Raw genomic sequence first — 7,766 nt, 5'->3', positions numbered from 1 at the left:
AGAAACCGGAAAAAGAAACAGAAGAGAGAGTAGGGGTTAGTACGGATTTTAGAGCCACCATGAATAGTTATTATAATGAATTGGATATACAGAGTATCAGGATTAAATTAAAGTGAAGTTATGAGAAGGCCATGTTAAAGTAATGTGTTTTCAGCAGTTTTTTAAAGTGCACCACTGTATTAGCCTGGCGAATTCCTATTGGCAGGCTATTCCAGATTTTAGGTGCATAACAGCAGAAGGCCGCCTCACCAGTTCTTTTAAGTTGTACTCTTGGAATTCTAAGGAGACACTCATTTGAGGATCTAAGGTTACAATTTGCAATATAAGATGTCAGACATTCTGATATATAAGATGGGGCAAGATTATTTAAGGCTTTATAAACCATAAGCAGAATATTAAAGTCAATCCTGAATGACACAGGTAACCAGTGTAGTGACATCAAAACTAGAGAAATGTGCTCGGATTTTCTTTTCCTAGTTAGGATTCTAGCAGCTGCATTCTGCACTATTATTGCAAACGATTTATGTCTTTTTTTGGGTAGTCCTGAGAGGAGTGCGTTACAGTAATCTAGTCGACTGAAAACAAATGCGTGAACTAATTTCTCAGCATCTTTTCAATGATATAAGAGGTCTAACTTTTGCTATGTTTCTTAAGTGAAAAAATGCTGTCCTAGTGGTCTGATGAATATGCGATTTAAAATTCTGATTACAGTCAACAGTTACCCCCTAAGCTTTTTACCTACGTCTTGACTTTTAATCCTAATGCATCCAGTTTGTTTCTAATAGCCTCATTGTATCAATTATTGCCAATCATTAAAATTTCAGTTTTCTCTTTATTTAGCTTTAGAAAATTACTATTCATCCATTCAGAAATACAAGTAAGACATTGTGTTAGTGAATCAAGAGAATCAGGGTCATCAGGTGCTATTGATAAATACAGCTGCATGTCATCAGCATAGCTGTGGTAGCTCACGTTGTGCCCTGAGATAATCTGACCTAATGGAAGCATGTAGATTGAGAAGAGCAGCGGACCCAGGATAGAGCCTTGTGGAACACCATATAAGATATCATGTGTCTTTGAGTTGTAATTACCACAACTAACAAAGAATTTTCTCCCTGCCAGGTAGGATTCAAACCAATTTAAGATACTGTCAGAGAGGCCCACCCATTGACTAAGGCAATTTCTAAGAATATTATGATCAATGGTGTCAAATGCAGCACTCAGATCTAAGAGGATGAGAACAGATAAATGACCTCTGTCTGCATTTACCCGCAAGTCATTTGCTACTTTAACGAGTGCAGTTTCTGTGCTGTGATTTGTTCTAAAACCTGACTGAAATTTATCAAGAATAGCATGTTTATTGAGGTGGTCATTTAACTGCATAATGACTGCCTTCTCTAGAATTTTACTTAAGAAAGGCATATACTTTTGGAGTATACCTTTAAGGTACATAAGAGCCACTATGCTACAATACCAGGCCTCCATATGGGCTGATCAGCCTCTTAAAAACACCTAGCAGGTTTGCATATTCTCAGAATGGTATACAGTGTTAATAAAAAGTATTCACTTCTTGTACATTTTTAGATTTTATTGTCATACAACATTGACTCATAGTGAATTCAATTTGGCTTTTTTGAAACCTATCAGCAGAAAAAGGCTCTTTAATATCAAAGTGAAAACAGATCTTGCAAGGTGGACTAAATCAACACTGGGACAACCATTTGACTTTAAATGTCACAGAATTAATTCAATGATCCTCACCTGTCTGGTTTTCAGTTGTCTGGAAGGTCCAACTTGTAGTGAGTTAATATGGTAGCCCAACCTACACAATGATGACAAAAGAACTCTCCATTCAACTCTATGAAAAGGTGATTGAAAAGTACAAGTCAGAGGATGGAGACAAGAAAATAATTAAAAGAAATGGAAAAGTATGGCACAGCTGGAAATCTGACAGAGTAGACTGTCAGAGGGGGGCATTTTTTTGTACACTGGGTGGTTTCGTTTCTCTCTTAGGCGAAAGAGCATGTAAATATTACATTTAAAACACATTAGATGAAGAGGCAATAGGCACCCATTGTTGGGACTGGGGTGAGAAGTTAAAAGGCAAATTTCCTGGGTAATCCTGTTACTGATTATTACGATGGCTGTCTACAAGATATAGGTATTTGCTGTCTTGCAAAAGAATCACCACTTTGAAGTTTTAACTGGTTAAACATACAAACACTATACAATTGTGTAACAGGTGTCTGGTCACACTTACAGGTAATCTAACTTAGACACCATTAAAATATCCGACTACGCCACTCAGTTTTATTAAGGGACTGGGAACTCTTGAAATTTACCGATAATAGCACACAGGTTTCTTTAAATTAGGCGGTGAGTAAACACACAATGAAAGACACAACAGTAATTCCAGAAAAAAGCAACAGTAAGTTCTATTACACAAGACAATAAAAAGTACATTAAAAGATAAACGAACCTAATAAAATCTAAACATATCAGGAACGAATTTCCCTTTTTTAAAAGGAAAATACACAGTCCACAATCTAAAAGTCCATTAAAAGCAAGAATTGGAGGATACAACCTTTAGTGGTGCAGAGTTCAGTTTGTGCACTGTGTTACCCCAACACTTAATCGTTCAGCTGTCCATGGATGCACTCTGTTCACCGGACACTCATTTCCCTACAGAAGTTGTGTCAAATTGTTGAATCCCTGTCAGCATCTCTTCGTCGTTCCTTTTTTTCCATTCTGGGCTCCTTGTGTTGCTATGACCTAGGCACGCCTCATTTCTCGTCTGTCAGCTTTGCTTGGTCCTTTCATGCGGATTCCCTCTCTCGCTGAACCCACAACTGGTGTCTCCTTGTGGAGGTGTCTCTTCCTCCCTGGAAGTGTTGCCGTCCTTGTGCCTCACGTGGTGTAAGCCAGGTACCCTCGTCTGCCTACGAGCCCCTGTGCTCTGTCCGAGTGTCTTGGCAGCGTTCTCAGTGGACTGTCCCTTCTGCCTTCTGCTGCCCAGGAGTTTAACACTAGAATTACCAGAGCCTACGAAAAAACTCGTAAATCCGTCCCACCTTAAATCGCGTCTTAAATCCGTTTGCACCTCTCCGCTAGAGTCCTTTGTCATCTAAATGTGCTGATAAACAAAAGCTACTAGCAGCCAGCTATTCCATCCCCCCACCGACTTAGAACGAATTTCTCCTAGCTCATGCCTTGCCTTGATTTGATTATCTGGGATTGAAGTGGAGTTTTAGAGTGGAAATAATATACAGTAGTGTTATTTGGAATACACGCATTTCATGTGTGTTCCGTTCCGTTCAGTAGTCTGTGCAAACACATTTTTAAAACAGAAACGTTTTTCATATTCTAATAGTAAATGACACAGCTGTTTTCACATAAATAAAAGTGCATTTTTATTCAAGAGTATAACCGAAGAATAAAGAAAGCAAGTTACAGTTGGTGGTTGATACGACAGCTTGCGTGGTGCAATGTTAAGAACTGCTGATTTCAAGTGACGGTGAGATACGAAGAAGGCAGCTTCGCCAGCGTTTGTGTGTCAGAACCCTTTTGGGGGGGGGCGGTAGTATGCATCGTGGTACACTGCAGACCTATAGCGTGTCTTTATGTCAGATGGGGTTGCATGGATTGATTCTGAATGCGACTGCGAGAATGAAAAGTGAATTAAAAAAAAAAAAAAAAAGCTAACCTTTACCAGTATCATAAGTTACACCGGCTGTGACAGACTGAAATCAAATTTATGTTGTTATTCTAAAATTGTAAGAATAAGAGCAGTTCACTTCTCGAAGTGGAGCCGTGCGGGATCAAACTCGCCACCCTCTGATTCCCAGTCAGGAGCTGATACCATTACGCCACCACAGCGGTTGAAGTAAGTGTGTCAATGTGGCATGCTAACGCGGCTTTTTTTTTTGTGCAGTTATATTTTTGAAGAAAAGCGCACGTGTTCTCTTATTTGTACCTTTTGTGAAAGTGTTTCTTTGATATATGGACTTCAGGCTTCATACGTTATATAGTTTATGCCTACATTTTGTCATTTACTATTAGAATATGAAAAACGTTTCTGTTTTAAAAATGTGTTTGCACAGACTACTGAACAGAACGGAACACACATGAAATGCGTGTATTCCAAATAACACTACTGTATATTATTTCCACTCTAAAACTCCACTTCAATCCCAGATAATCAAATCAAGGCAAGGCATGAGCTAGGAGAAATTCGTTCTAGGTCGGTGGGGGGATGGAATAGTTGGCTGCTAGTAGCTTTTGTTTATCAGCACATTGAGATGACAAAGGACTCTAGCGGAGAGGTGCAAACGGATTTAAGACGCGATTTAAGGTGGGACGGATTTACGAGTTTTTTCGTAGGCTCTGGTAATTCTAGTGTTAAATCTCCTTCAGTCCCTGCTGTTGTCAGTCCTGGACAATCAGTTTAATCAATGGCACATCTAAATTTCCTGGGTTTAACAATTAATGAAAACACAAGTTAACAAAATGTATTGTTACCAACCATTAATGAGTACAGATCTGCTGATTAGAGACCAATATTTGCAAACATGTTAATTTCAGGTAAATACAGACATCCTCCAAGGAAGGAGCAGTTCTGTTATCACAACTTGGTATTGTTTGTAATCTCAACCAGCCAAAGTGACTCCTTTGCAATACGGCAAATACCTACATCCTGCAGACAGCCTTTTAACTTCTCACCCCCCAGTCCCAACAATGGGTGCCTAATGGAACCACCCAGTGCACAAAAAAATGTCCCCCTCTGACAATTGTCACAACAGAACTGCTACTTTCTTGGAAAATATTTGTATTTATCTGACTTGGAAAGCAAAATGACACCTTTTATTGGCTAACTAGAAAGATTACAATATGCAAGCTTTCGAGGCAACTCAGGCTCTTTCTTCAGGCAAAGATGAAATAAGATTATCACATCTTGCCTGAAGAAGGGGCCTGAGTTGCCTCGAAAGCTTGCATATTGTAATCTTTCTAGTTAGCCAATAAAGGTGTCATTTTGCTTGACTTTTCACTACATTCATAATGGCTAACACGGTACAACACTCTAGTACTGACTTGGAAATTAACATGTCTGAGAATATTGGTTTCTAATCAGAATATGTGTACTCATTGATAGTTGGTAACAATACATTTTGTTAATTTGTGTTTACACTATTTGTTAAACCCAGGAAATTTGGATGTGTCATTGTTTAATCCATCATCATGTTGATCTAGGCAGGGACTGAAGGACATTTAAACTTCTGGGCAGGAGAAGACAGAGTGAGGGACGGTCCACTAAGAACGCTGCCAAGATACTCGCACAGAGTACAGGGGCTCACAGGCAGACGAGGGAACGTGGCTGGTATGACGTGAGGCACAAGAACGGCAACACTTACTTCCAGGGAGGAAGAGACAGCTCCACAAGAAGATGCCGGTTGTGAGACCAGCAAGAGAGGGAAGCCACATGAAAGAACCGAGAAAAGCTGGCAGCCAAGAAGTGAGGTGTGCCTAGGTCGCAGCAACACAGGGAACCCAGAGTAGGAAAAACAAACAATGATGAGACACTGACAGGGATTCAATGATTTGACAAGACTTCTGTTGGGAAACGAGCGTCTGGTGAACAGAGTGCATCCGTGGACAGTTGGACGATTATTTGTTGGGGTAACACAGTGTTCAAACTGGACTCTGCACCACTAAAGTTTAGATCCTCCAATTCTTGTTTTTAACAGATTTTTAGAGTGTGGACGGTATGTTTTCCTTTATTAAAATAGGGAATTTTGTTCCTGATATTGTTAGATTTTTTTTAGGTTTGTTTATCTTCTTAATGTACTTTATGTTGTGCTGTGTAATAGACGTTACTGTTGCTTTTCCTGAAATTACTGTTGTGTCTTTTATTGTGTGTTTACTCCACTGCCCAATTTAAAGAAACCTGTGTGCTATTATCATTAAATTTCAAGAGTTCCCAGTCTCTTAATAAAACTGGGTGGCGTAGTCGGATATTTTAAGGGTGTCTAGGTTTAATTACCTGTAAGTGTGATCAGACGCCTGTCACAAGACTGTCCACACAAACAGAAGAAGATGAGTGACTGAGGCCACCAAGAGATCTATGAGACATGGAATAAATGTCTGAGCCTTTCTGTCATGCTAGAAGACATTCTAGAGCAAGGGTGTCGAACTCCAGGCCTGGAGGGCCGCAGTGGCTGCAGGTTTTCCTTCTGACCCTTTTCCTAATCAGTGACCAGTTTTCACTGCTAATTAACTTATTTTCCCTTCATTTTAACAGCCCTGTTTTTAAGGATTCAGTCCTCTGAATTTATTCCTTTCTTCATTAAATGGTAGCCAAACAGAAATGAGATGTGAAACGAGCCAACAGATGACCAGCTAAACTGAGATTTCAAACTCCAACTAATTTCACTCCAACTAATCTCTTAATGAGAAGTTGATTCTTGCTGTTAATTAAATTCGTTATTTAATTCCATTCTGACACAGCAGACATTTCCAAAACTGTTGATTTTTCTGTTTTTTCTAAGAACATCGTCAAAATGTTTTGGTGACCTGAGAGTTCGACCTTACCGAGACCATCACCTAAATTTTCTAAAATTGTGTGATTGGCACAGCTGATCATGTGGCGGCCTGTTTTGTGCCTGTGGTGTTATGGGTCCACAGCTCTCCAGCAAAGCCCAGTTCATTTTAAATAAATAATTGCCACGCTCGCGGCTTAGCGAGGGGGCGTGGTAACTGTAGCAAGCCGCAGGGCGATCTGCGGCATGGGCGTTTCTCACCTAAGTGCACAGGTGAGAGACTGCCCACATCCGTGATTGTTCCTGTGGCTAATGGGCTGCAGCTGCTATGTTCTCTCCACATACAAAGAGAAGCGCGAGCCGGTTAGAAGAAGAGAAGTAAAACGAAGGAAAGAGATAATGGGAGGTAGCAGGAAGCAGGTGGAGAAAGCCGGTGTGAGGAAGGAGAGTGAGCGAGCGAGCGAGAGAGCGAGAGCAGGCTCGTATTAGAGAAAGCAGGCAGCTGGGAAGAGAGCCCACGTGGGGAGTGTTTGGCCGACACTCAGTGGGGCTGAGAAAGCGGTCGCTCCAGCTGAGTGACTAAGTAGCTGGAGTGACCAGTGGAGGAATCGACTTGACCGTAGAAGGCAGCGGGAGTTGATGAGGCTTTGGACTGGTGTAGCCTCAGTGTGAGCGCCTTGGCCACTGAGGAATGATCCAAAGTCTTGGTCCAGTTGGGAGCCCGACGAAGCCAAGGAACGGAGGGCTACCGGACTAGGTTGAAGGACAGCTGATCTTGCAGGTAGGCGACTCTCCTGTAGAGCAGACCAGATGGGCGTAGCAGGGGAGCCGCCATGGAAGCAGAAGACACCAGGCTTGTGGTTTTAACATTACTTCCTGTGACATTTTACCTCGTGATTTTTATACAAAGACGTTTCCAAAATTTCTTAAATTTTAGCATTCCAGAAACATACAGTTGCTGAGACTGGAGAGACCGTGCAGACAACAACAGTTGCTTGGGTTCTTTACCAGTCACAGCTTTATGGGAAAGTGGAAAGGGAAAGAGACAGAGGGGTTAGAAGCACGCGCTGATACAGCACATTGCCGCCCCACCATATGACAAATCAACTCATGATCCCAGATTTAAGACCCTCAGCAACGAGTGACACCTCAGCACCACACTAGTTCAGATGGAGTGGAACAGTGTGAGGTTTTTTATGGTGGCTGGAGTGCCAATTCTGCCATCAACCCCCA

This window comes from Erpetoichthys calabaricus, chromosome 1, assembly GCF_900747795.2.
Source record: "Erpetoichthys calabaricus chromosome 1, fErpCal1.3, whole genome shotgun sequence".
NCBI lineage: Eukaryota > Metazoa > Chordata > Cladistia > Polypteriformes > Polypteridae > Erpetoichthys > Erpetoichthys calabaricus.
The sequence above is the reverse complement of the archived record's forward strand: the minus strand, read 5'-3'. Positions refer to the sequence as shown.